Genomic DNA, 23,059 nt, shown 5'->3' on the forward strand with positions numbered 1-23,059 from the left:
TGCACTCCCAGCCCAGCTGTTAACGACATAATGCATAAATGAGCCTCTATACCACCATATTAATTATTAACGCATGAGTGGAAATGTGAATATTGACTTTATCGATTTCCATAAATGTGCTACTACCAACACTCTAACATTTTAGGTCAGATTGCCACAGTGCCTACTTGTTTAAAAAAAAAAAAAAAGCAAAAGTTGTAGAGCTCTGGCTATTATTCATTTTGTTATTTATATGTAATAAGATGAGGCAACCATTCATTTTCCATGAGCTGCCAGACATAATGGCCCTCAAAAGTAAATCAAAATTACAATACGGCCCTCAAAAACATGACTACAAAAACCCTGCTTTACCCGAACATTTCACCCACAACTCAACAAGGACATTGGAACATTATTTTTACCCACTAATACGTCCTTAATAACACGAAAACCAATTTTTTTTCATCCAAAAGCTTGATTGATTCCATCCCTTTAAATATTATCCCTCCTCAAATCCATTTTTTTCCTTCCAATGAATGCTCATCCTGTCCACATTGTCCTCATGTCAGAATGACATAGTGTTTCACCTGTCCAATTTTAACTTGACCCATCCATCGGATATCATTTTGGGTGGTCCGATAACCGTGAACCTGTCAAAGAATATTGATGTCATGACATATGTATCCTGAAAGCTATACATCAAAGCAAACTTATGATTTTTAAAACATCACAAAAGGCCAAAAGAAAAAAAAATCCATATCCAGACTGGGAAGGTTAGTTCTTATTAAATTTAATAGTGAAATGTTGAATTAATCTGAGAGTAAAATTACATTTAATGTTTTCTGTAGTGCCGAATTTGAACAAAAAGTGGTATACAGTGGTACCTTGACATATGAGTGGCCCGGCATACGAGCAATTTGAGATACGAGTAAAAAGTTATTTTAGTTATTATAGGAGAGGAGTATTTACTACTTCTTGTTGGCAAGTAGTCGTGTGTTATCTTATTGTGAGGACATTTGTGTGCATCGTTTTCAGGAATATTTTGAAGCGAATACAAAAGCAAACAACCCTCGAAAAATTGCATCTGAAGTGAGTTTGGAGGCGGAGCCAAAAGAGCCAACTCGGGAGAAGAAAGGTATCAAAATTTAAAACAAATTAGAATTAAGTTTAGTGTAAGGGTAGAATAAACTTATTTTTTAGTGTATCTACATTGTAATCCAAGTTAATTTAAATTTATTTATGTTATGTTACCAGCGCGTTGCCATGCAAAAAGTCTTCCCCTCTGCAAAATCTGTATAATTTTAATACTATTACAAACATTTTATTACTATTAAACCACTAGTTATGTGTTACTTTGTTAATAGATGGTAAATTAGAAGAAATAAAACATTTTTTTCCCATATAATATCCTGTTTTTGGTGTTTTTTCAGAGGGTTGGAACACATTAATTTGTTTCATTTAGTTCATTTCAATGAGAAACGTCCGTTACGAGAAAAATCGACATAAGAGCTCAATCCCAAAACGAATTAAGCTCATATCTCAAGGTACCACTGTAGTTGACTTTTTGCTATGTATTCCAGGCAAGATTTATGCAAATGACTTTGGCTTTTCAGGTAAATTGCACACACACAATCACAGCTATAAATAGCATATGGTTTTAAATGTCATCCACCTGATACAAGATGTTTTTTTTTGTTCCCTCTACACTGGCAAGAATTCTTGCCAGGCCATTAGAAATGATCAACTCCTTCAGATGAACTAATTGTATTCATATGCGGTAATCACATAATTAAAATGTAATACACTGGGGATCATTACGCCATGTTTGCTTCACTTGCGGATTGTAGGACAAAGAAAAAAGTGTTTACGCTTGTAATTAAGGCCACGTTTCCAGCATACAAATATCCATCTCAATGGAGTCCACCAAATGGGTGTTTTTCCTTGCCATTTTGGAAATGTTTATCTACGTCGGCGCTAAATGATGCGATAAAAGAGCCAAAGACAAGCGGGCAAACGAGCATTAATCCGAGCTTGATACAGAAAAAGACTTCCGTCTGCAAGGGGGCGAATGATTCACACTCGATAAGCAAGCGTGTTTCTGGGAAATCAATTAGAAGGATCATTTTCCACACAAACTTTTCATAAAAGTGAAGTCTAATGAAGGATTGATAATGTTTTTTTCTTCCAAAACAACTTACCGTATTTTCACAACTATAAGGCGCACCACATTAAAAGGCGCACTGTCAATGATTGACACATTGGAATTTTTTCCTCATATATAAGGCACACTGGATTATAAGGCGCACTGTCAATGATTGACACATTGGATTTTTTTCCCCATATATAAGGCGCACTGTAAATGATTGACACATTGGATTTTTTGCCCATATATAAGGCGCACTGTCAATGATTGACACATTTGAATTTTTCCCCCATATATAGGGCGCACTGTCAATGATTGACACATTTGATTTTCTCCCATATATAAGGAGCACTGGATTATAAGACGCACTGTCAGTGATTGACACATTTGATTTTTTTTCCCATATATAAAGCGCACTGGATTATAAGGCGCACAGTCAATGATTGACACATTTGATTTTTTCCCATATATAAGGCTCACTGGATTATAAGACGCCCTGTCTATTTTGGAGAAAATGTAAGACTTTTAAGTGCGCCTTATAATCGTGAAAATACGGTAATTTCTGAAACCCCACCCCCAACACGGGCCCTCCCTCACAAAAAAACTTTGACACCCTCACCACAGAAACGTGAACTCGAACAATCCGCCCTCTAACGGTGTAGCAGAGGGGACGGCTTCCTGCCAAAGCTAATGAATTCAAATGTGAAATGACTCTGGTTTTGACTTGACATAATTAGACTAGATGCAATAACACGGCGACCTTGGAGTAACACACCTGGATAACAAGCGATCAAACGGCACCATCCATCCACGCTTAGAGAGGCGCCACCACTTCCTCTCCTGCTCAAATAGGCCGCTACCTTGAAGACCAAGCTCATTAACTCTCACAGACATTGTTATGTACTCCCTCTTTGATAACTGGCAAGTGTCTTTGTGTGAGTGTGTGTGTCTTTGTGTGTCTTTGTGTGTGTTAACGTCCTAACAGTGCGCCATCAATTTTCTTCACTTAACGCTTCTTCTATCGATGACCCCGACAATGTGGATCCGAGAAATCAAAACAGTTGTTCTCATTATTTGAGGTGCAATATTCGTATCACGATTTGCGGGTTGCCAGGTTGACGGGGACATTTGGTTAAAAAAAAAAAGAAGGTGGCATGTAAATACAAGGAGTAAGGGTATTGCTATAGAGGTATTGGGGGAAAATATGCAAAAAGGTGTGTGGTGGAATCAAAATAATGAATTATTAAAGTAAGGAAATTAATATGGTAATTGATTTTAGGCTAACTGGTGTTCCTGGTATTTCTATGATTCATTGAATGGCAGTTCAATTTAGTGCAATCAAGGACAATGTGGCTTGGATGCTATATATAATATTTATGACTTATTTTTTTAAACCTTCAATCAGGCAAGTGACCATTTTTCGGTTATTAAATAAACAAACAACTTAATCCCAGACATATCACAATTTAGGTCATGCACCTAACATTAATATTTAGTATGGCCTACATGACCCAAAATGTCATGTTTACGAGATAATTTACTTAAGTATATAATCTATCATGCATCATTATTATTTTTGTACATGTACATGTACAAAAATAATAATTTACTTGTACAAAAAGTATAAAATAATGATGCATGATAGATACATGTACACATAAATGTACATATATATGTACACATAAATGTACATGTACATGTATCTATCATGCATCATTATTCTATACTTTTTTGTACATTTACATGTACAAAAATAATAATGTACATGTTCAAAAAAGTATAGAATAATGATGCATGATAGGTACATGTACATTTATATGTACATATACATGTACATTTATATGTACATGTACATTTATATTTACATGTACATTTATATGTACATGTATCTATCATGCATCATTATTTTATACTTTTTGTACATTTACATGTACAAAAATAATAATGTACATGTTCAAAAAAGTATAAAATAATGATGCATGATAGATACATGTACCTGTACATATACATATAAATGATACATTTATATGTACATGTATATAAATATAAATGATACATTTATATGTACATGTACATGTATCTATCATGCATCATTATTTTATACTTTTTTGTACATGTACATATACATTTGAATTAAATGTTCTATTGGTATACTTGGAATAAAAAAAATCATATATTTGTACTTTTTTAAGGTTACATTTGGGTACTTTAATTCCAGATTTCTCAATATGATTGATGACTTTTAATAGAGGACATCTGTGACTAATCCCTTACAAAAAAACTACAAATTTATACTTCACCAAAATAGAAATACCAGTCATACACGTGCACTTGGTAAGTTTTGTAGTATGAGTGAAGGCCGGAAAATGAATTTTCAAGAGCTTAAAGTATGAATAAGTGAGTCATTTGTGTAAAAACGGATAGAAGAGTTGCCAATAGCACAGACTATATATTTTTTTTCATATAATTACTTAAGTGTGCTGGACCAACTATCAAACGCTGCAGGACTGCATTATCGAAAAAAAAACTTGTTAATATTTTCCTCTTATCACTCCGATGAATAAAGTCAGTACGTCCATTTAAGCAAATCTCTCTCTGCAGTTGCTTCTTTTTAAAACGAGAAAGTTTAACATACCTCAAGCAGTGACTGCCATCCTAATAATCTTTCATTTTGTTAATCCTGGCTAATTTCAACCATTTATTTACAAATCCACACCGCAAAACATTAAAAGAAGATTAACCTTCATTGTTTAATTTACCGTATTTTCACGACTATAAGGGGCACGTAAAAGTCTTAAATGTTCTCCAAAATAGACAGTGCGCCTTGTAGTCCAGTGTGCCTTGTAGTCCAGTGCGCCTTATATATGGAAAAAACTGAAAACCAAAAACGAAAAACCACCACTGTCGGATATTAAAAAAAACACAAACGCCTGAACTAAAACAATACTGTTAAATATGCAGATGCGATCTTAGTTTACAAAATCTTCCATCATATAGCTCCTCCCCCACTGCAAGATTTTATACAAAAAAAATCCAAAACATCAACAATGGCTGGCTCTAGAGGTGACTGTGTACTGAGTGCAATTACCGTATTATCACGACTATAAGGCGCACATAAGTCTTAAACTTTCTCCAAAATAGACAGTGCGCCTTACAATACAGTACGCCTTATAATACAGTGCGCCTTATAATACAGTGCGCCTTATAATACAGTGCGCCTTATAATACAGTGCGCCTTATATATGGAAAAAATGTCATCCATTGAGGGTGCGCCTTATAATGCGGTGCGCCTTATAGTCGTGAAAATCCGGTAGCATGAAACAAATGAATCTATGGACATAACTGAAATGAATTCCGTCTAAATGCAATATATTTTGGAGCACTTTATCAGTGGAATTAGGCTGTTTTCTGTTCAGAGAGCGCAGCTGCAATCATGAAGGAGGTTGGAGTAAATCTGTTGCTTAATTTATTTATGTCAACTTGGCAAGCTGCCAGTTGGAGCAGATGATTTCATTTATTAGTGCAGGGTGCCTGATATAACCGGATTGCAATCTCCAATTTTTTTTGTTTACCTCAGCGATTCTGTTGGCTTGAGAGCGTTTTTTTTCGTTGTTGTTTTTTTGGAACCAAAATGTTATTGTCATCCTTATCAACGCATACAGTCTACTACCACACAGCTGGTGTGATTCAATGAGCATTTTTTTTATTGTTTTAGAAATAAAATGACTTACCTTAATCCATTCGTGTAGTGCTTGTCCTCATTACGTTGCGTGGAGCTTGATTTGGGCTCCGCCCACTCATTACCTGCCAATCACAGATCCAAACAAATGAGGAAATATTCATAGTTTTTTTTCTGCACCGAAACGGATATATATTTTAAAAAAAACATGTTATTGACCATTAATAATGTGTATTTTTCTTCTTCATTTTATTCAAAATTACTGCATTTGTCCTTATTTTGTCCTCAAAAGCAAACTATGGAGTGCGGGCCAATTCCGGTCCGCTACACAATTCTAATTGGCCCGCAACAAATGAGAAAAATATTAAATTTGGTTAAAATTCAGCCTACATTGAATTTCTCTACTTTAATACAAAATCATTGCATGAAAAAGATTGAACATTTATTGCCGTCAATGAGTTCATACTTAAAATACTTTTTAAACACGATATTTAAAAAACAATCTGATTCCAATTGCCTATATAACAAATACAAATTGAAAGATTTGCGAGTCAACCTTAGGAGCCTTTAAAAAGTGCCCCTCAGAGTTAAAAAATAAATAAATAAAATTGGGAGACGTATTCAATGTGGTTTACGGTAGTGCAACCGGCATTGCTACTTTTCCGAAGGAGTTCGTGACAGCTGTAAAAAAAAAAAGAAATCTCAAAAGGTACACATTGTTAGTACTACTTCTATGCCAATTTTTTTGGTGACGTACAAGTTAAATATTTATCTATGCAACACCACTCGTTAGTGATGGACAATTTCGTTTTTTGTCAATTTATTTATTGTTAAGAATGCATGTAACATTTTTTACACCATTTTATTCATTTAATGAGTGTAATTTGAAGTGAACCTACTCTTGAGAGCAATAAGTCCAGCAGCTTGTTGAGTCTTTGCCAACTGTTTTTTGCTGGTAAAATGTGGGTTGAAAATAAAGCTACTGCAAACAATGTTGATGAGAGCGTAGGGAATGAGTAAAGCTTAACAATAAAATTGACTTCAAAGCTGAGATACTGCAACCCTAGACTCTTCATTTTCTTCCAAAGCCATTCGATCCATTGGTGACATAAAATTTTCAAGAGAAGCTTGCGAAAAGTGTTTTATTGCTAATATTGATATTGCACTCGTGTATGAACTCTTGGTTTCAAATAAAATCAAATGCAAAATGGCATTCCATGTCGACGTGGTATTTAATTTCATTTTCAAACGAATCTCCATCGGAAAAAGGCTTTATATAAGTTTTTTAATATACCATATTTCCCTCGTATAAGCCGCGGCCTTACAATTGCCTTAAAATGGTTGCATTTTACAATTTCCCTCGTATAAGCCGCCCCCTTATTCACAATTTTAACTTCCATATTCATGAATTTAATTGGTAGTACAAATGTGTTATTTTGAAGGGAAAATCTTAAGAAAAATCATCATAAGTCGTATTTCTGAGCACGTTTTTTTCACATTTTATGCTAGAAACAGTTTATTTTTTCTTGAATTTCATTCACAGACGAACAAAAATACATTTTGTTTAGCATTTTATCTGTTTATCTTTTCTCTATTTTGAAATAAATGACCGTATCAATCCACATTGTTTTGCGTTAAGGCGTTTTCGTCTTTGTCGTTAGTCTTAGTCTAATTTCTTCATATATAAGTCGCACCCTTGATTCAGTCATCATTTTTTTAAACGACAAATACGGCTTTTATGCGAAAAAATACAGGAATTGATATCACACATTTGAACAAATTCACAAATGACTCCAATTCAACTTTTCGGTTCAAATTCCGCGTTGCTATCCCGCTACACTCTCCCAATGAGTGAGTACACCGAGTTACGAAAGAGACAAGAATCTGCATTGGCTCCTGAGGCCATTCCATTCACTAGGCCAGATTCTCAAAAAGGATGAGACCTCAAGAGAAAAGTGAAAGTATCTCAAAGGCGCAAGATATCGCGTGATAGATGCTCTACAAACCGATATGCGCAAATAGAATAGATTCAGTCTAGGCTAACAATAAAGACATGGTTTGCAAACATAGCCGAAACTACAACGTACAGCAGATAACATCACAAAAACAAAAAATATCTCACTGTGTTTGTGTGTAGTGTGATATTAAAATAAAAAATGCATTGTGACAGTGACATTGTTGTTAGCATTGGGAGATATGAATCAGTAGTGTGAAATGACTGTAACCTTAGAAAATAGAAGACAAAACCTTGGAAATAAATACAATGGGAGCAATTTAGAAACATAAAAGCAATTCATAAAGAACAGAAGACAATTTAACATCAACTACGGGCTGTATTTTTCCATTTCATCAAATTACGCACTGATAACAGGTTGAAATAGTAATCAAAATACTGACCCGGAACACAAAAACGGTGCTCGGACGTTTGGTCGTCAGTCAAATGGTGACAGAGAGTTTACTGTTGAAACCAGGTCTCAAAATTATGTTCATGAGAGAGAGTTTAATATCTAAGAGAGAGAGTTTAATATCTAAGTACTATTTAATATCTAAATACTATTTAATATCTAAGTACTATTTAATATCTAAGTACTATTTAATATCTAAGTACTATTTAATATCTAAGTACTATTTAATATCTAAGTACTATTTAATATCTAAGTACTATTTAATATCCAAGTACTATTTAATATCCAAGTACTATTTAATATCTAAGTCCTATTTCATATCTAAGTCCTATTTCATATCTAAGTACTATTTCATATCTAAGTACTATTTCATATCCAAGTACTATTTCATATCTAAGTACTATTTCATATCTAAGTACTATTTAATATCTAAGTACATTTGACCGGCGACCAAACGTCCGGGCGACCAAACGTCCGGGCGACCAAACGTCCGGGCGACCAAACGTCCGGGCGACCAAACGTCCGGGCGACCAAACGTCCGGTCAAGCAAAAAACCCACTTGCCGCATGGCACACTTCTGGAATTTATTGTTAATTCATATTATCATAAAGATTAATTATGTCATCCAATGAGCATATTTTATTTAGTCTGGAATACACCCTAGAAAAAATAAAATCTGGATCTGTGAAATCATTTTCTGAACAAATCGCTATTAATAGTTGCATCACCGGTTTTTGAGGGTTGTTATTTATGTGGGTGACACAACAGGACATAAACTGCTGTTGTGTTTAAGAACCCATTTTTTTTTCTACCTTGGAAATATTGTAGCGCTCAAAGTTTGGCAGCCATTTTTTTTTGGTCCACTTTGTCAGCCCCCAAACCAGACTGATGAATTTTCAGCGGATGGATTCACTAGACAAGATAGAGATGCCTTCAAATCCCTGGTGGCGGAACATATTGTTGTTGACATAGAAAGAGTAGGAAGAACACCTTCAGGTGTTGGGAGTAGTATAGTATAGTTCCCCAATCTGTGGCTTGGAAAAAAGTTGATTGCTATTTTTTTTTCTTGCCGAGACCTTGTTATATTGTTGCTTTCTCTTGTTAAAAATCCGACTTTGAAGTTTGATTCCAGCTGCTTGCAAACACCAACGCAAGGTAATGCTATCCTATTTTAATCCCTATTTTATTCCATGTACTAAAAAATAACAAAGAGATCACAAGTCTATATTCACAAAGTGTAAATAATCAATTTGTTTTACATGTTTTAGTAGTGAGCGTCATTTTTTTTTTCAACGATTCAACTTAAGGTATGAAGTAGAATTTTCAAGAGTTTACAATTGAGAGATAATAAACATCACCTCAGAGGAATTGCTGTTTTAACAACTGGCAGTTAGAAGAAATATGATATTTCACAGCAGCTCACTGCAGTGAGTCACATTATAAAAACAGATGCAGTGATGTTGAAATCATGTCAAACTAAATGTAATCTGAAATACAGACATTTTTTTTTCAATATGTTAATTGAGGTGCAGTCATTGTGTTCTATATTGAACTAGTTTGTCATTTGTTACACATTGTTTTTTCTCCAATGTTTGATGGTTCTGATATTGCCATTGCTTTATAAAATGTGGCAAACTGGAGGTCCATGGGCCAAATCTGGCCCTTCTCTTCATTTTGTGTGGTCCGCAAAAGTGAATTATGTGACTATGATAAAGAATGCTGGCAGATGTGAATTTCATAATAGAGGATTTTTTAGCTTAGAAATGTTTTGCAGAAATTCATCGACTATCTAAATCGCGTGTGTCAAAGTGGCGGCCTGGGGGCCAAATCTGGCCCGCCGCATCATTTTGTGCGGCCAGGGAAAGTAAATCACGAGTGGCAAAATTCTGTTTCAGGATCAAATTAAAATGAAGAGTATAGATGTATATTAAATTTCCTGATTTTTCCCTCTTTTAAATCAATAATTGTCATTTTTTAATCATTTTTTCTGTCTTTTTAGTTCAAAAATCATTTTGTAAAATCTAAAAATATATATAAAAAAAACTAAAATAAACATTGTTTTAGATCTATAAAAAAACTGAATATTCAGGGCTTCTAATCCAGTTCTTTTAATCCATTTAAAAACTCTAAATATTAAATCTAAAATGGTCCGGCCCAGACTGAATTTAAACTACAGAAGATACCCAAAATCTATCAGAACAAGTTGTAATACCAATTAATTTTCACCTCAATAAATAACACATTCCTAATGTCCAATGCACGGCTTATAAAAAAAAAACAACCAAAAACTGAAACATTTTTTGGGGGCACATTTTGCCACATAATCCTTTATAATGTTGCCCTTGTCGGTTGTAGTGGGAGAGTCCAATAATGTCATGCAAAATATTGTTGAACCACTGCCCAATGACTATAAAATGGCTTCCATTTGTCTTGCAGCATGACACTTTTGAGGAGTGCTTGCTGCTTCATTTTTCATTTTGCGGGTGTCTAATTATGTTGCAAGCGAGATCCTCGTGTTGATGCTTCAGCTATGCACTTCATTTTCCCCACTTTAGAGTGTCATGAGCACCAGATGTGGCATTTATTTGGTCTTTTGTTTTTTTTTTCATTCAATTTGGATGCTGCTGTGCAAACGTCTCTCTCTCTTTCTCTCATCTCATTTTCTTCTTTTAAAAAAAATCCTCATTAGACTCGCAGGGGGTGCCGGAGCCTATACCTGAGGCGGGTGACACCCTGAATTGGTGGCCAGACGGATAACCAGTAGGTCATTGAGACAATTTAGAGCAAGGGTGTCAGACTCGGGTTGGTTGGCGGGTCGCTTTAACGTCAACTTGATTTCATGTGGGCTGGACCATTTTAGAAATAATATTTAGATTATTTTTTAATATAAATGGATTAAAAGAACTGGATTAAAATCCCTGAATATTCCGTTTTTTTATAGATCTAAAACAATATTTATTTTAGCTTTTTTAAATATATTTTTAGATTTTACAAAATTATTTTTGAACTAAAAACACAGAAAAAAATTGATCAAAAAATTACAATTATTGATTTAAAAGGGGGAAAAATTAGGAAATTTAATATACATCTATATCTATCATTTTAATTTGATCCTAAAACAGAAAGTCGGCACTCATGATTTACTTTCCCGGGCCACACAAAATGATTCAGCGGCCCAGATTTGGCCCCCGGGCCGCCACTTTGACACCTATCATTTATTGTGTCCAATCATTCTACCATGCATATTTTTGGAATATGGGAGGAAACTGTAGTACCCATAGAAAACCCACACAAGGTACACAGAACATACAAACTCTACTACACAAGTGGACCAACCCTTGATTTGAACCCAGGACTCAAAAACTGTGCAAAATTAACATCCAAACTAACACCGGTATTTGTAACTTCTTATTGAAATTTTCCCGACATTAAAGCAAATTTCCCGCCCTTTCTAGCTTAACATCATTAGCGTCACTCACTCAAGGCGGATGAAAGTCTGGCAAATGGCAAATGCGGGGCAAAGTTTGTCGTCAACACACAAAAAAAAAGGATCAGAAAGTGCAAAGCCTTTGTTTTATCTCATTGATGGGATGCTTCTCTTTCATTTTGTAGATTAAGGGGGATTGATGGGAGCGAATCGCAAAGTGCCTCATCTTCTACACAGCCTCTCCGTCTTTGTCTCTCGCATTTCCTTGCGACTAACAAGGGATTGGAAACACATTTTCAGGATTTGTTGGAAAACCTCCTAAACAATAAAACAGCTGCTCAGACGGCAGATATCACAAAAAAAATCCCCCCCAAAAAAATCAAATCAAAGCTTATCGAAAATCCCTCCAACAACGAAGCCAAAGAACAACAGAAATTCGATCCCCCGGTCTTTCGACCTAAGCACCCCCACGAGCGTTGTACTTATCTGCTGACGGTGAGAGCCCACTGAGACCTCATCAAGTACTTTCCCTTCTGGAAGGATGTCAAATGTAATGTTGACACTTAATGTGGTCATTTACTACGTTAAGTCTTAAAATGATGGCTTTTCGATTAATACAGCTCACAAGGCAAAAAATGCTCAATTAACTTTAATGCATTCTACACGTCGATGTACCCCATTAAGTGGATAAAGGGGGGGGGGTGTCATTTATTGCCTACATATTACCTTTAATAGCCTTGACTTTTGGTGTCTAAAACTGTAAAAATGCAGTTTTTCTTATCATATTTTTTGTTATTTTGCCAATGAGACACAACATCACCCAAAACTTCTTTTTAAAACAAAAACCTATGAGAGTTAGACTAGAAGCAGTTTTTGGAATAGCATTAAACAATCCAAACCTATTTTGAAGTAAGCAGGGAACAACTTCAACTTCATTAGTGTATGGTGGAGTTACCCGATAAGCCAATTGCTATCGACTGCTAGATTTCAAAAGAGAGAGTGAGTCGATTACATCCTCATTTGCGGGAAAAAAAAGTTCATTAGTACATTCTAAACCACCAAGCTATGGTGGAGGAACCAATGGGAAAACATATATACTACAATTGTCCATTTTAAAACAATCAGTCAACCAAATCCAGGTTGGTCCACCTGTGTGGACTTTGTATGTTCACCCCGGGCCATGTGTGGGTTTTCTCTGGGTACTATAGTTTTCTCACACATTACAAAAATATGCATAGTCTGATGATTGGACAATTATGTGTCAAAGTGGTGGCCCGGGGGCCAAATCTGGCCCGCTGCATCATTTTGTGTGGCCCGGGAAAGTTAATCATGAGTGCAGACTTTCTGTTTTAGGATCAAATTAAAACAAAGAGTATAGATATGTATTAAATTTCCTGATTTTCCCCTTTTAAATCAATAATTGTAATTTTTTAATCAATGTTTTCTATGTTTTTAGTTCAAAAATCATTTTGTAAAATCTAAGAATATATATATAAAAAAATCTAAAATTAAATCAACAATTGTCATTTTTTAATCAGATTTTCCTCTGTTTTTAGTTTAAAAATCATTTTGTAAAATATAATTAAAAAAAAAAATAAGCTAAAATAAACATTGTTTTAGATCTACAAAAACTGAATATTCAGGGCATTTAATCCAATTCTTTTAATCCATTTATAAACTGAATAGACACTATAAACAGCCCCTATCTATGAGTTACTACTCTCCTCGTACCCTGTGATTGGCCCGCTACCAATTCAGGCAAACCCCTACCTTGTGCCCAAAGTCAGCTGGAATAGAATCCGGCACCCCCTACGACTATTGTGAGGATAAAGCGGTTCAGAGAATGAATGAATAGCATCAGGTCAGTAAGGTCAAAGATGGGTGAGTGAGAAAAAAAGTATTGAAAGCGGAATAAATTGTAATGCTAATCCTCATAACTCATTCCTATCAATCAACTGATATCATAATTACAGCAACACTATCTCTCCACTGTCATCTCATCCCTTCCTTACCCATTCAACAGCCTAACTATTCTCATTGACAAAGTCTTTAAACTTTCTCCAAAGTAATTAAAAACAATCTATTAACAACCTCCATTCTGAATGCAAATCTTAGTCGCTAACCAATCTAAACGTATTATTTTATCGCCTAATCCTTAGCTTAAATATCTGCTAAGCAAAATTAAACACTCAGATCAAACTACAGATTTTTCCTTCCTTCATTTTCCTCCATCTTGTTTTTTCCCCTCGGTTTCTCCCACCCAAAAAACAGACAAATGTTGTCGGTATGATTGAAGCCGAGTAATCCTTCAACTGCCTCTGAGACCGACCGGTCTTCAAGTCTATCAGTCTGAGCCGGATTAGATTGTACTAACAGGATTGCCTTGGCAACACGTTATTAATTTTCAGCCTGTAAAAAAACAGGGTAGACAGACACATTTGATGCTTTAGTGACTGAGAAATGTCAATGCTTATTCCAAGTTCAACCCTCTCTAATGGACTAAATAGTTATTTCATGGATGGAAAGTCATTCAATAAAATGAGAGAGATTCTCTAGGAACATTAGTTCCACATGTTCGAATTCCCACTGACATTTTACGCTAACGTCTACGTAAGAGGACATTAGCGTGCCACTCGGTGAAAACCATTGAACGGCACCCCCCCCTCCCCCGACTGAACGTCAACAGCGTCCGCGAGGTTAGCGTTTCCACCGCGAATGGCGTTGAAAGCCTTCCGAGATACAAAAGCCTGCTTTTTTTCGATGTAGCCGTCATTGGAAAAGATGTTTTAACACCACCCTACTTTCATTGTGTCAAAACAACAAATAAAAACCTCTCCAAAAGCAATGATGTGGTTTCACTTTTACTCAGTGGAATGGTTAGATTTTAAAATAAACCAATTGCTAGCTTCGGAAAAAAAAAACTGGTCAAATTGAAGGCTTGGTTCCCAAGGCAACGTCGATGTTGTATCATGGTACACGAGGGAAACATTTTCTCGGATGTTACTTTGATTGAATATCTACATTCGTGCAAATATTGTAGTGTGCTTAATTGTCTTCCTTGTTTGTTTTTTAATTGGCGTTTTGCATTTTCGGTATCAGAGTGATTACAGACGAAATATGTTAGCAGTTGTAACACTAATCTACTAAGATGAGACATCTGGAGCATGGAAAAACACAAAAGGTGCCAATTGTTTTTATGTAAATTATATTCAAGGTTGCTATTCTGTTCTATTATAATGATATAAGAAAATGGAGGCTTTACTTTGAGACTTGATGTATTAGAAAAAAAATATTTGTCACGTTGCCAAATAGTGAGGCTGCATTTCACACCGGGAAAGTGTTTTTAGGTGTGTTTGCTTTTCTTTTGCTGTTCATTTTCTGACACTAAAGTGTAATGATAAGCAGCGCCGTCGCTAGAAAAATATTCATGAGGTGGAGAGACGGGGGCAGGATTTTTTTTTTTAGGGTAGCAAATGTTTCATGATGCTATAATATATCATTAAATATTATTTTGGCTAAAATGCTAATCAACAAGCACACTTGGGGGTGCCTAAAACCAGTGTGAGCAATAGTAAAAAGACATCTAAAGTCTGCGAGACTGCATGACAAAAATTCAAAAGCAAGTTAATAATGAGCTAATATATAAACATATACATGTATGTATATACATATATACATGTGTATATATATATACATACACACATACATACATATATACAAATAAACATACATATATACAAATAAACATACATATATACAAATAAACATACATATATACAAATAAACATACATATATATACAAATACACATACATACATACATACATACATACATACATACATACATACATACATTCATATATACATATATACATGTGCACATAAATACATGTACACATATATACATGAACACATATATACATACATACATATATATATATATATACATATATACATACATACATATACATATATATATATATATATACATATATATATATATATATATATATATATATATATATATATATATATATATATATATATATATATATATATATATATATATATATATATATATATATATATATATATATATATATATATATATATATATATATATATATATATATATATATATATATATATATATATATATACATATATATATATACATATACATATACATATATACATATATATATATATATATATATATATATATATATATATATATATATATATATATATATATATATATATATATATATATATATATATATATATATATATATATATATATATATATATATATATATATATATATATATATATATATATATATACACATATACACACACACACCTATATATACATATACCCATATATACATATACATATATACATACACATATATATACACACATACACACGTATATACACACATATACATACATATACATATATACGCATTTTTTTCTATGCGTCTCTTAAAATTAGTCACGTCAGATGAATATTTCCATATTAATGATGAAATTGAAAGCCATGCATGGAAAGGGATGGTGACATCCAATGATGACGGAAATGAAGGCAAGTTTTTGCTACGGATAGAAACAAAACAAAACAAAAGCCAACGGACGGGCAAGCAATCTGTCTTGTCTTTTACGGCAGATAAAACAAAAATAAACAACAGCTTTTCACTAGAGACTTTCTCAAAGCCAATATACACTGTATCCTACCAGTAGATTAAGACCGATTAAACGTATTAGCCAGCTAGCGCTGCTTGATTTGGACACTACGCAATGTAGAAAACAGAACCCTGCTATAAACAGACTCCATTTTCTCCTCCACATTTCCAATCCGCCCTCACCGACTAGAACTCGCTTGACTTCTTCCTTTAGCTCCCCGTATTTCTGCCACTTTGAGATGAACCATTTGGAAATTGATTGATTCCCAACTGGATCCTCCTCTCTCCACCTGTAGTCAACCGCTTCCATCAAGTTGGCAGAAGTGCGGTCAAAGCGATATTGATTTTTCGTAACCCCGAAATCACTTAGAAGAGGATGTGGACTTTACTCTCTCTGCGTAGCAAATATCATTCCATCAACCCGAACTGGTTTCCCACATTTTCAATTTTACAAGCCCATTCAAACGGGTGGGGGCACATCACAGAGGAGGAAATTGAACACGGACTCACTTCGCCCGAGTCGATCAAAGGCTAAGCATACATTACAGTGGTACCTCGGTTTAATAGTATTAAAATTATACGGATTTCGCAGGGGAATCGAGAGAGAGAGAGAGACGAACAGAGAGGAGGGGAGGGACTTTTTGCATGGCAACGTGCTTGTAACATCACATACATTTAAATTAACTTTGATTACAATGCAGATACACTAAAAAATAAGTTTAATCTATCCTTACACTAAACTTAATTCTAATTTGTTTAAAATTTTGATACTTTTCTTCTCCCGGTTTGGTTCTGTTGGCCCCGCCTCCACCCTGACTTTCACATTAACTAACTTAAACGAATGTTTCCCATAGAAATGAACTAAAAACTAATTAATTCGTTCGAACACTCTGAAAAAACACCCAAAAAAGGATATTGGATTGGATTTTTTTTTGTACTAATGCGCCATCTATTAAAAAAGTAACATAACTAGTGGTTTAATAGTATTAAAATGTGTTTTAATCGAACTAAAATTCGACCGATTTTGCAGAGGAGAGAGAGAGAGGGTGAGTTTTTGCATGGCAACGCGCTTGTAACATAACAAACAAATTTAAATTAACTTGAATTACAATGTAGACACTGAAAAATAAATTTAATCTAACCTTATACTAAACTTAATTCTAATTGTGTTTTAAATTTTGATACCTTTCTTCTCTTGGCTCTATTAGCCCCGCCTCCACCCTGACTTTCAAATGCAACCTATCAAGGTTGCTTTTGTATTCCCTTCAAAATATTCTCAAAATACTACACACAAATGTCCTCACAATAGGATAACACACGACTACTTGCCAACAAGAAGTACTATATACTCCTCTCGTATTAGCAAACAAGCTCCGCCTTTCTGCACTGACTAACAAGGGAAAAAAAACACTGAAAAAAATCGAACGCCCCGCCCAGTGCTCACAGAGACATTCCACAAGGAAGTTGCACTCTTATATCCAAATTTTTCTGGTCAAGATAAATATTTGCTCAAAATGTTACTCGTATCTCAAATTACTCTTATGTCAAGACACCACAGTATACAAAGACACTTTGTTAAAATACGAACGCCGATTTATGAAGATGCCTAAAGAAAAAGGAGGTGATGAATGACCCTGCAGAAATGTAATCAACAAACATGATGTTAGGAAAAGGAGCCAGACAATATAGAATTACTGCTCTTTTATTTCACTTCATGAATTGAAGGGATCTGCAAGGCTGCTTCTATACTGGATTAATGACATTATTTGAGAAAGATTTATTTCTTCTGAATATAAGGAACCACTGCGGAGTAAGTGTGATTAATAGGATCATAAAATTATGATAAGATGTAAAATAATAGCCTTATGTTCTGGTTAAAAGGCTCTCGAGAACAGGCGAGGAGGCTGAACTCCACATAATACACATATATACGCTATGATTTCTGAAGCGTACACTTGGCGTTAAATCAGATGGTTATATAAGCGTGCTAGTCTATCATTTTCTGCACTTTTCAAATACACGATTACTACTGCAATAACTGCATACCATAATAAAGATATTCAGTTCAATGGTGTAAAAGCATGAAATGAAAACGCAAATATCCCGTGTACTTAATTATAAACGGCTAGCGACAAAAAAATAAGCGTCTTGGCAATCCATTATGAAACATTAAAGTTGACTTTAACGAGTATAAACATTTAAAGTTTACATTTACATCTACACTGTAAATTGCTGTTCCGCCCCCCAAAAAATCCATTGTTGGGTATATTGCTTTGCTTTTACAATACTCAGTGGTTTTAATTAATTATGGGAAGCTAAAATTAACTTGTTGGGTCAATTTTTTCACAGCAAAAGCAAACTTTTTTTTTTTTTAAGTACAACACTGTGTGCCGAGTTGCAGTATTTTTCTCTAATATTCTAAAATACAGGATTATAAAAGTAACAAAAAATTAGAAAAAGATGTCTTTAAAAATATATATTTTTTAAAGTACTAGTGTGCCGAGTTGCAGTATTTTTCTCTAGTATCCTAAAATACAGGATTATAAAAGTAACAAAAAATGTAAAAAATATATGTCTTTAAAAATAATGAGATTTTTTTAAGAAGTACAACACTGTGCCCAGTTGCAGTATTTTTCTCTAATATTCTAAAATACAAGATTATAAAAGTAACAAAAAATGTAAAAAATATATCATGTCTTTAAAAATAATAAGATTTTATAAGAAGTACAACACTGTCTGCCCAGTTGTAATATTTTTCTCTAATATCCTAAAATACAGGATTATAAAAGTAACACAAATTTAAAAAATATGTCTTTAAAAAAATCTGATTTTTTTTAAGTACAACACAAGCCCAGTTGTAATATTTTTTCTCTAATATCCTAAAATACAGGGTTAAAAAAGTAACAAAAAATTGAAAAAATATGTAAGTAATAAGAAGAATTGTCTTAAAATGTCTCTATATTTATATATATTTTATCACATAGCAACAGAAGATGGACTCTTAATCAAAAGCAACACAATAAAAATTACAAATACCATAAATCAAGGATCAAATACACTATCCTTTTCATATTTCTACACAAAAAGACATTTTTAGAAAAAAATGCAAGCAGCATTTTTGACGATTCTTTCCCGAAAATGTCGGGAAATCCCCACTCCCACATGACAAGGTGTCACGACTCTACTCTTAGTATGAAAGTCACCTTTAGTGTCACCGCTTCATGGAAAGCTGCCCGATGATGAGCCTGCCAGGTATTAAGCATTTTAATCTCACTTAATCTCCCCCTGAGTTCCATCCAGCCTTCCTCTTTCAAGGAGTTAAATTTTTTTTTTGATTTACGGTTACGATTGGCCTCTTATTTTTCCCCCTTTTCCTAGCATGTCAAAAAGTTGCCTCAAGGTAACCTTGTGTACTTCATCCCACAAAATGTTGAGTTTCACCCAACCATTTTCCCGGAAAAAAAAGACACTCAGAGGAGAAGGAAATGGATGGTAATAGAATTTTCTAGGAAAATAATTACAGATAATTTTGTCCTTTTACCCTATGATGGATTTTTATCAGTCCCAGCAAAAACCGAGGTCTTAATAAGAGTGATTTTTTACATCTTGCTATAAACGCCATTACATGTTGAAGGTCAAATACAAAAGTACAAAAGTACTCAAATGAGAAACTGCCTCAATTGATTTTATTTCTCAACTTTCTAGATCTTTTTAACCACCAGTTATTGTGTCAAAAGACATAAAATTCAACGTTATTGATTATTTGCAAAAGAATAAAAACATTTTTTTTGACCATCCAACATCTGGCCTTTTTAATGTACTCTAATAAATAACAGTTTAACATGATTTTTAATTGATTTTAAAACCACGATGAATACAATTCCCCAACTTTACGTCCTGAAAACAAAAAATCCAACTTTTTTTCCGAAGTCATTTCAACTCAGCCACTTTTACGTAGACAGACGCTACAAAAAAACTTGACAGGAATACAAATGAGAAACAAAATCCTAATTAAATTTACACCAAAAGAACACAAAGATCATCCTAACGGCAAAATCAAGACTGACATTCACTCAACAAAGCAGGGAACAAATTGACAAGACAACGGCAAACACCTGTACATGGCGCCAGTGGCAGCTGATTGGTTCAAATGATGTTCAAGGTGTAATTAAAAACCTACTGTATTTTCTCACATATTAGTCACCTCAGCTTTTAAGCCATACCCTTAAAATTGCCTGAATAGTGTCTAATTTTACATTTTTTTAATGAGTAAGGGTCTTACCTGCATTCAAAAAGGAGGTCAGGTGAGCAGTACAACCAGGTAGAGTGTCCGTAGCGGTCTGGTTTGTCATTCGTAGTTAAGATGGCGGCGTCCTAAGGAAGCAATGGAAGGTACAATTAAGTGAGTTTTTGCTCGTTTTATGCAAAATACGTTTTTATTTCTTTGAATTTCATTCATAGACATCAAAATACATTTTGTTTAGCATTCTATCTGCTTATCTTTTCTCTATTTTGCATTATGGCCTTTCGTCTTTGTTACCTTGCAGTTTTGTGAAGGTCAAGTCTAATTTGTGCGCATATAAGCCGTACCCTTGATTCAGTCATCATTTTTCTTAGCGACAAATACGGCTTATATGCGAGAAATACGGTAATTAGTTGGCAAGGCAAAAACCCCAAAAACCCTAGCTACCGTATTTTCACGACTATAAGGCGCACTTAAAAGTCTTACATTTTCTCCAAAATAGACAGTGCGCCTTATAATACAGTGCGCCTTATATATGGAAAAAAACAGAAAACGAAAAACCACCACTGTCGGATATTAAAAAAACACAAACGCCTGAACTGAAACAATACTGTTAAATATGCAGATGCCATCTTAGTTTACAAAATCTTCCATCATATAGCTCCTCCCCCACTGCAAGAGTTTATACAAAACAATCCAAAACATCAACAATGGCTGGCTCTAGAGGCGACTGTAAAGTAGTGAGTGCTTCATACTTGGAAGTCAATAGCAATTACCGTATTTTCACGACTATAAGGCGCACTTAAGTCTTAAATTTTCTCCAAAATTGACAGTGCGCCTTATAAAACAGTGCGCCTAATGTATGGAAAAGATGTCATTCATTGAGGTGCGCCTTATAGTCATGAAAATACGGTACATTTTCCAAAGGACAGTCTCCCAGAAACTTTCCTTTACCTTCTCAATACTCATTCCCAAGTAATCTCAGTGACCATTCCCGTTTTTCCACTTTTAGTAATACTAAGATACAAACAATTTTCTCCATGTGTCTGTTTACACCCTGTGAAAAGTAGGGGGAGATTTATGTGTACAGACTTCCCGTTGCCGTCCGGTTAACCGAGTCTCCGATTCAATTGAGAAAGTGCCTATGATCCTGGCAGGGAAGCCCCGCTTGAAATCCGTCTGAGGAAGAGTAAAAATGTCAGACGAAAGGTGACTGCACAGATAAAAAGAAAAAAAAACTACATTTGAGAAAGATGAATTTTTATATTTCAAATATTCCACGGTGCTACAGTGGAGTACCAAGAGAAAACGGTTGCAACGTTCCCCTTGGAAAGAACCAAGAGTTGCTATTTCAGTCACTGCAGTACATAATTATGACGGATGCGCATAGGTCTCATTGGCCATGGAGGCAGATTCGTAGCCTAGCATGTAGCTATTGAGCTGTTAGTCAGGGCAGACAGACAAATGCACATATTGTGTGGGTGATCTCTGAGGGTGGAAGGTGTGAGAGTGCATCTTGTGTGGGAACATCTTAATAGATTATACAATGCAACAGACAAAGGATTTTCTTTCCTTTTGGCTCAGCCCAAGCTGTTTTATTCCTCCTTCTTTGCCAAATGGATTTAAATTAATAAAAAAGGTAGAAAATGGTTAGTTTAATCATTTAGTGATAATCAGAACTAAAGTTTTTGTCAAAAAAGACCCTTGAATGGCATTTACAATAGTTGAGACTTGCTTTCACAGCATCTAGGCCAGGGGTGTCAAACATACGGCCCGCGGGCCGGATACGGCCCATCTGGTGGTTTGGTACGGCCCGGGGAAGAAAACTGCAATGTATAAAAAAATGTGAATTTTCTTTACAATTTGTAGTTCTTGTATTATCCGCTAGGGGCGTAGTGTTTTAGTACGTGCAGACAACATGAATTGACATTTATTTATGTTCTTGTGTTATTCTCTTGTTCATAATATATTGTTCATAATGTAAAAGGAAAATTCTGTTAATAAATATTTTGATAATTTACTCATTCTTTGCACTAATTGTTAGTATTAGTGACTAATACAAAGGAAAAAAAAAGTGGGCTTATTGTTAGTTCTATGTCATTTTGCAATACGATGATCCAAAGGGAGTTTGACACCCCTGATCTAGGCCTTCAAATGCAAACCGTTAACTATCAATATTCAAAGCTCGGGCTAATTTAGAGTGTTGAGCGGGAACCGTACAGATGAAATGCCCCAAGCAAAAATCAAACCCGGAATGTTTAACAGTGCTGCAGATGTGTAAACTATGTACAATACCCCATCGTGCCAATGTACATTAGCATTATTGACCATCTATGCCTGTGGTTTTTCCAACCAAAGCAAACTTCATTTTCTTTAATATACAGAAATACTGCCTGACACTAATCTAAATATCACAAGATGTACCACGAAAACACTAGAACACTACTTTTCAAAAGACATGTAAACTCAACCTAAAAAATGTACACAAAACCTTCAT

General features: G+C 34.6%; 1 protein-coding gene across 1 annotated transcript in view; it reads right to left on the bottom strand.

Moving 5' to 3' along the window:
• anapc5 (anaphase promoting complex subunit 5) overlaps positions 1–20,655 on the bottom strand; it is a 42,462-nt gene extending 21,807 nt beyond the window's left edge. Inside the window, exons 1-2 of the mRNA XM_077714745.1 lie at positions 20,602–20,655; positions 5,854–5,926 (exon numbers count right to left, since the gene is read on the bottom strand). The gene's annotated coding sequence lies outside the window, so the exon portion shown is untranslated. The remainder of the gene's footprint in view (positions 1–5,853; positions 5,927–20,601) is intronic.
• Between the last annotated feature and the right edge of the window lie 2,404 nt (positions 20,656–23,059).

The sequence above is a fragment of the Stigmatopora nigra genome, chromosome 4 (assembly GCF_051989575.1).
Source record: "Stigmatopora nigra isolate UIUO_SnigA chromosome 4, RoL_Snig_1.1, whole genome shotgun sequence".
Classification (NCBI taxonomy): domain Eukaryota; kingdom Metazoa; phylum Chordata; class Actinopteri; order Syngnathiformes; family Syngnathidae; genus Stigmatopora; species Stigmatopora nigra.